We start from the raw sequence: 7,391 nt of genomic DNA on the forward strand, positions 1-7,391 counted from the left end.
TCATCCCAACACAACGGGGTTCTACATTTTCTGCCATACAAAGCTTCATATGGAGGCATCCCAATGCTTTATTGGTAGCTATTGTTGTAAGCAAACTCAATCAAAGGCAAGTGTGTATCCCAACTGCCCTCAAACTCAATCACACAAGCCCGTAGCAGTCCTCCAAGATCTGAATTACCCTCTTAGATTGGCCATCTGTCTGTGGGTGGAATTCCGTACTGAAGTTCAATCTAGTTCCTAGGGCTCCCTGAAGACTACCCCAAAATCTAGAAGTGAACTTAGGATCTCTGTCTGATATAATGGATACTAGTACTCCATGCAGTCTCACAATCTCATCATTGTACAACTTGGCCAATCTTTCTAAACTGTAGTCCATTCGGACTGGCAGAAAATGAGCAGACTTGGTTAGTATGTCAACAATGACCCAAACTGCATCATGACTGTTCTGTGTCCTCGGAAGTCTCATAACAAAATCCATAGTTATTCTCTCCCATTTCCATTCTGGTACTGGTAATGGATGTAACAACCCAGCGGGTACTTAATGCTCTGCCTTCACTTGCTGACAAGTTAGGCATTTGGAAACAAACTCTGCCACATCTCTTTTCATACCCATCCACCAGCAATGCTCCTTTAGCTCTCTATATATTTTTGTGCCACCAGGGTGCATGGAAAAAGAGACTCATATGCTTTTTTCAAAATGCTCTGCCTCAAATCAACATCATTAGGAACACACATTCTACCCTGGTGTAGCAGTAGACCATCATCTCTTATTGAGAATTCTGGTTTCTTGCCCTGTTTGACTTCTTCCAACAGCTTCTAATACCTTTCATCATTCTGAGCAGCCATTCTGATCTGATCATTCAACACTGGCTGTACATGCCATGCAACTATAGTCTGCCCATTATCATTAATCTCTAAGCTGGTATGCAATGATCTTAACTCATGTACCATAGACAAAGGAGTAACTCGTAGACTTGCCATAGTCTTGCGACTTAAGGCGTTAGCCACAACATTAGCTTTCCCTAGCTGATAGTCTATCAGATAATCATAGTCTTTTATCAATTCTAACCATCTCCTCTGTCTCAAATTCAACTCCTTCTGGGTGCCCAAATACTTCAAACTCTTATGATCTGTGTAGATGTAGCACTACTCCCTATACAAATAATGTCTCCAGACCTTAAGAGCAAACACAAAATCATGTGTCAGATAATTCCTCTCATGCGGTTTTAGTTGGCGCGATGCATAGGCAATGACATTTCGATCTTGCATCAGTACACAGCCTAACCCATTGGAAGAAGCATCACTATAAACTGTGTATTCTTTACCCAGGGTAAGTAAGGTCAGGACTGGAGCTTCAGTCAAACATTTTTTCAATTCATCAAAACTCTATTGGTATTTATCCATCTACTGAAATTTCACATCTTTTCTAAGTAGCTTGGTCAATGGAGATGCCAACATTGAAAATCCCTTCACAAACCGACGGTAGTATCCAGCTAAACCCAGGAAACTGCGAATCTCTGTGATATTTCTGGGTGGCCTCTAATTAAAGACAACTTCAATCTTACTTGGATCTACCTTGATGCCCTCTTTTGATACTACATGCCCCAAGAAAGATATTTCCTTCAGCCAAAATTCACACTTCGACAATTTGGCATATAGCTATTTCTCCCTTAAAGTCTGCAGTACAATCCGCAGATGTCTATCATGCTCTTCTGCACTCCTCGAATAGATCAATATATCATCTATGAATACCACAACAAACTGGTCGAGGTATGGTCTGAAGATAATGTTCATCAGATCCATAAAAGCAGCCGGAGCATTAGTTAACCCGAATGGCATGACTAAGAACTCGTAATGGCCATAGCGGGTTCTAAAGGCAGTTTTAGGAATACTCTGCTCTTGTTCTTTCAGCTGATAATAACCTGATCTTAGGCCAATTTTAGAGAACACAGCTGCACCCATCAACTGATCAAATAAGTCATCAATGCGGGGTAATGGGTATCTATTCTTTATTGTTACCTTATTCAACTGCCTATAGTCAATACATAAGTGGAGAGTGCCATCCTTCTTCTTAACAAACAACACTAGCACTCCCTAAGGTGACACACTAGGGCAGATAAAGCCCTTGTCAAGTAATTCTTGCAACTGCATTTTCAACTCTTTCAATTATGCAGGTGCCATTTTATACGGTGTTATGGAGATTAGGTCCACACCAGGCATAACATCAATTTCAAACTACACCTCTCCTTCTGGAGGTAATCCTGGTAATTCATCAGGAAATACATCCGGAAAGTCACATACTGTAGAGATGTCCCTCAATGCTGGACTCCCCACTCGGGTGTCTATCACATGTGCCAAGTATGCTTCACACCCCTTTCTGATCATCCTTCTGGCTACTGCAGTCGAAATGATGTTTGATGGCAGTGAATGCCTCTCCCCATGTATTACCACATCACCGTATAAAGGGAGACCAAAAGTGACTGTCTTGATCTCTGATCCAATCATGGCGTGATGCCTGGCTAACCAATTCATGCCCAAGATGATATCATAATCTCTGAAGGGCATTTCAATCAAATCTGACAGAAAAAACATGTCCTTGGATCACCAAAGGACAGTCTCTATAAATTTTGTTGACCCGAACCTCTTGTCCTAACGGAACAGTTACTAGCACTTCAAAACCCATTTGGACACATGGAACAACAAGTGAACTGACTATGCTAGCACTAATATATGAATGGGTTGAACCCGGATCAAACAACACAAATACTTCTTGATCAGAGATAGAGCATGTACCACCTACAACATCAGAAGTCTCAGCCTCTTCTCGCTGTCTCATCGTATAAACTATGGCTGAAGCACTTCCTTATGTTGACTGACCAACCGTACCCTAGCTGCCAGAAGCAGTGCCTCTACCTCTGCCTCTTCCTCTACCAACTGATTGTGAACCTCTGGGAGCAGGACTCTGAATAGATCCTTCGGTAGTAGTAGGAGCTGGACCATATCTCGGAGCACTAGTACAGTCCTTAGCAAGATGACCCTTGCCTCCACAATTAAACAAGCTCCAGTGGCCCAATAGCATTCTCCCCCATGAATCTTGCCACAAGTCTCATAGGGGCGGGCAGGATATGAACCCCTGCTCGACTGCTAACCAGACCTAGGGGGTCTTTGTCCAGAAAATCTGCCTTTTCCAAATCTTCCACCTCGACCCCTGTTGGGTCTACTAAATTTCTTTCTCTTCCCAGAATTACCACAAGAACTTTGTTCAACTGATTTTTCCCCCTTGTTTTTCGCTGATTTTTCAACTTTTTTTTATTTTTCTTTTGTTGGGGTTGCTTCTGATTCAAATCTCTCCAACTCAAGTGCTTGAGATATGAGTTCTGAAAAATTGCTGTGTCTGAATCCCACTACTTGCATCCTCAAACTAGGCTTCAAACCAATCTCAAATCTCTGACACCTTGCCTTGCTGGTAGAAAGGAGACTCCCAGCATAGTGACTTAAGCAGGGAAACTCCCTCTCATATTCTGCCATTGATCGGTTCCCTTGCTTCAAACTAAAAAATTCTTGCAATTTTTTGATCAACATATGCATCTGGGATGTATTTCTGTCTGAATTCTCTGATGAAGTCATCCCAGGTCAATACTGGTGGCTCAGCTAAGCTGTGGGGGATGGTCTTCCACCAATCATACTCATCCCTTTGTAGTAGTGACACAGAATATTTAAACTTCAGTTCATCTTAGCAGTGCAGCTTCTTAAATACTCTATCCATCCTTTCAAGCCATTGCTCTGCCTCTAAAGGGTCTACTGTACCCTTAAATTCAGTAGTTCCATACTTCAATAACTTATCATACTGTCTGGCTGGAGGCAGTGGTTGTACCACAGGTGTCTGAGGTGGAGCTTGAGCCGGCATACCCCCAGCCATTTGTTGAAACATCGCAGCCATCTGTTATGCGAACTGTGCAGGAAACTGCAGCATTTGTGGGGCTAGTGCTACTGACCCACTGACATTCTGTAGAGCTGGGGCTTCCCCTTGTGCCTCAGCTTCAACAGATTGCTCGACTGAGTGATCCCCTTCTTCCACTTCAGTCTGAAGTTGGGGTATCTCCTGAACAAGTAAAACATGGAGATTTCCCTACGTTAGTTCATATATATGATGTAATGCACTGTATGTAATAAATATGGACATTGAGCAGTTGTACTTAACAAGGAAAGACACAAATTCTCAAGTTAAAACGTACTTCAAAAATTTGCTCTGATACCACTAAAACATGTCACACCTTACCCCTCTGTAAGGCATAGCATGATCCCGTAGAATACCTAATGAACTACCAAACTTCACCTATTGATAACTCATAAAGTACCCTATAAGGGATTTTAAAACAATTTTCTTACTTTTGATAAGTGGTGAGCATTTTCTAATAGGTATTAAAATATTTAATTAAAGTTGGAAACTAGTTATAATTTTTAGCCCATTTTATTTTTCCGCAAATTTTATAAAAATTTCGATAGAGTGCTGTCTGTATTTTGAGAAAACAGTTCTTCAAATACTAGAAAAAAGCACTTCCAATAATTTTTCTCAACAACTTCTTCAAATTCACAATAAATCTCAACCAATTTCTCAAGTTTCAAAATTCAACAATCCTCATTTCTCAATTTCCAAAAAAATTCAATAATCATCAAGATACTATCAATCAACTTCATTCAAATTAAAATAAAATATTCATTCATATTTCATTAAAGATAAACAATTTATATGTACATCATACTAAAAATTTACATTAAAAGAAATTCAAACTAAATTTTAATACAAACTTTGTACAAGCTGCTTAATACCAATTTTACATGTCCATATATTTACGTGCATTAGATACATCAAAATAAATATTTACAGTTGGGGTATGAATTATACCCGTTAACTTCAAGCAGGTAGGTCCTCAATCCTCGTGACTCGATCTGCTTGCTCCTCTAGTCTCTAAATCGATGATAATATGACCATCGCTCAGTACTAGGACTCAGTGGTGCACAACATACTAAAATAATCTTTATGCAGATTTAAATCACATTTATTCAAAAATTGGATTGAACATGAGAATTATATACAAAACATGAAGTATGAGATTTTAATCTAAACAAGTTCATTTCAAAGTATCAAAACACATTTCATAAAGCCCACAGTTATATCATGCCATTCGAAACAAATATAATCTCAATAGCCAGAGGCTAAGGAGAAGTCACATCACAAGGCTAGCTAGCTCAAATATATGGATATCCATTCAATTTCTTCTTCTACTGGCACACACCTCAACACTTCAGCCAGAGAAGGAATCAAAATTCGAAACTGATTACCCCCACCAGTCATGCTAGTAAGGTGTTCAAATATATGGTCATGACACTGTGGTTTCAAAACTTATCTTAACAATTTACTAACATTGCCATTTCAAATATACACAAATAAATTTCGACAATTTAAATCAAAAGCATCATAATAATGTCACAATTCAATATTTCAAATTCTTTAAAATAATATGCAGAGGATAATTTACAAAAATTATACATTGTGCACAAACCTTAAGCGAGTCACCTCTTGGCCTTGACTCGATTCCTCGGGTTCTTTCCCGGTGTTCTTTTTCACTAAAACACACAGTTTCACAGTGTTTCAGTATCATAACTTATCATAATTCCAAAAATAAATTTAAATTCACTTTTACCTAGCTCTAATGTGCTAAACTCGATGTTCTTTAAATTTTGTGTTTTGGGGTTACTATTCACTGCACTATTCAAGTCAATTTGTTGACTTTCTAAGGCTTAATAGGTATGGGAATTCCAAATTCACCCACATACCACATTTTGGTCTCTAAATTTGTTGGTTTTGGTTGTTTACTCAAATTCTTAGTCTTTTAGGCAAATTTGCAAATTTTCAATTTTAGTGTCTTAAGTTGCACTGTTCTATTGGTCATTTTTCTATTAGAATTTGGCAAAACTTCCTTCATATAAAATGTTCCCTACTGTCTTAAGTTTATTTTTCTTTTTGAATCATACCAATTGGAGTTTTGTAGCTCAAGTTATAGCTATTTGAACTATGGCTACCGGATTAGACTTAACCCAAATTTCTGGGCAAATTCTGGTTCTGGCAGTTTTAGGTCACCAAATTTAGGTGGCTAAATGACTTGGTTAAGGGCATAATTTGGGTTTGTATTCTTCATGAAATTTTTAGGTTTATATCTCAACTTTCCACTGGTAAAATTTCAGGTCATTTAGACCTGCCTAGCTCAAGTTATGGCCAAATGAACAAATACTGTTCATTTGGTCAGTTTGTACATGTTAGACTGAGAATTTCCGGATTTGGTCAATTTGTTCTCTAGGTTTTAGTCACTTTTTGGGCATGCTTCCTAAATGAAAATTGTGTCATTTTGTGTCTATTTTCATTCCCAATTGGTCTCATACCAATTGGACTTGCAAATTTTCAGTTTTAGTCCCTTAAAGGGACCTTGGTCCTGCTGTCTGCAGCATGACCACATTGAATTCGAATTTAACCTCAACTCCAACACTTCCAACACACTTCATTTGGTAAAAAATGACCATTTCTCACCTCAACTAGGTTAACCACATCATTTCACTATTTCTCCACATTTTGTCTCCCAAACCCTAGGTGTCCAAAACCCTAGTTCACCAATTAATTGCATTTAACCAATTCAATGCATTTAATCATAATCATTCCACACAATTAAGCTCACATACACTTTTAAATCCACCAAATTCATGCATAAATATATCAAAACCCTAGTTGCCGAAATTCAACTTGGTCCTTCACAAATGTTTTCTTTTGATTTACTTAGTTTCTATGTTCATTTAAGTAACTAAACATGCACTTAAAATAAAAAATTGAAAGTTAGAATACCAACCTTAGGTAAAGTCTTTGATCTTTAATTTTTCTTCCAATTTCTCACTTTTTCTTTCCTCTATTCTTCCTTTCTATGGTAATTTAGAAGTTTTCTAGGGTTCAAGGTTAAAATTTATGGGAAAGATTCAAGTTATTCAAGCTTGAATAACTCATCAATGGTGGACAAGTATGGAGTTTAGAGAGAGGGAAGTTTCGGCTAGCTTGAAGAAAGAAGAAGGAAAATGAATTTTGTTTATTTAATTTGTATATTTATCTTCTAATTGACTTAGTCAAATTATTAAGTAATGAAAAATTATTTATGACCTCAAGTACGATGTCACCATGATGATGTCATAACCTTTTCAACTTTTCTTTTTCTTCTTTTTTTTTCATTTATTTTTCTATTAGTTCGTTAATTTAATTCCCGACTCCGAAATTTTCTTTTCTCCAATTTTATTTGACAGTTAGGTCAGGAGTCAGCTCTCGGGGTCAATTGACCAAATTGCCCCTTGCC

This window comes from Hevea brasiliensis, chromosome 4 (assembly GCF_030052815.1).
Source record: "Hevea brasiliensis isolate MT/VB/25A 57/8 chromosome 4, ASM3005281v1, whole genome shotgun sequence".
In the NCBI taxonomy this organism is placed as follows: domain Eukaryota; kingdom Viridiplantae; phylum Streptophyta; class Magnoliopsida; order Malpighiales; family Euphorbiaceae; genus Hevea; species Hevea brasiliensis.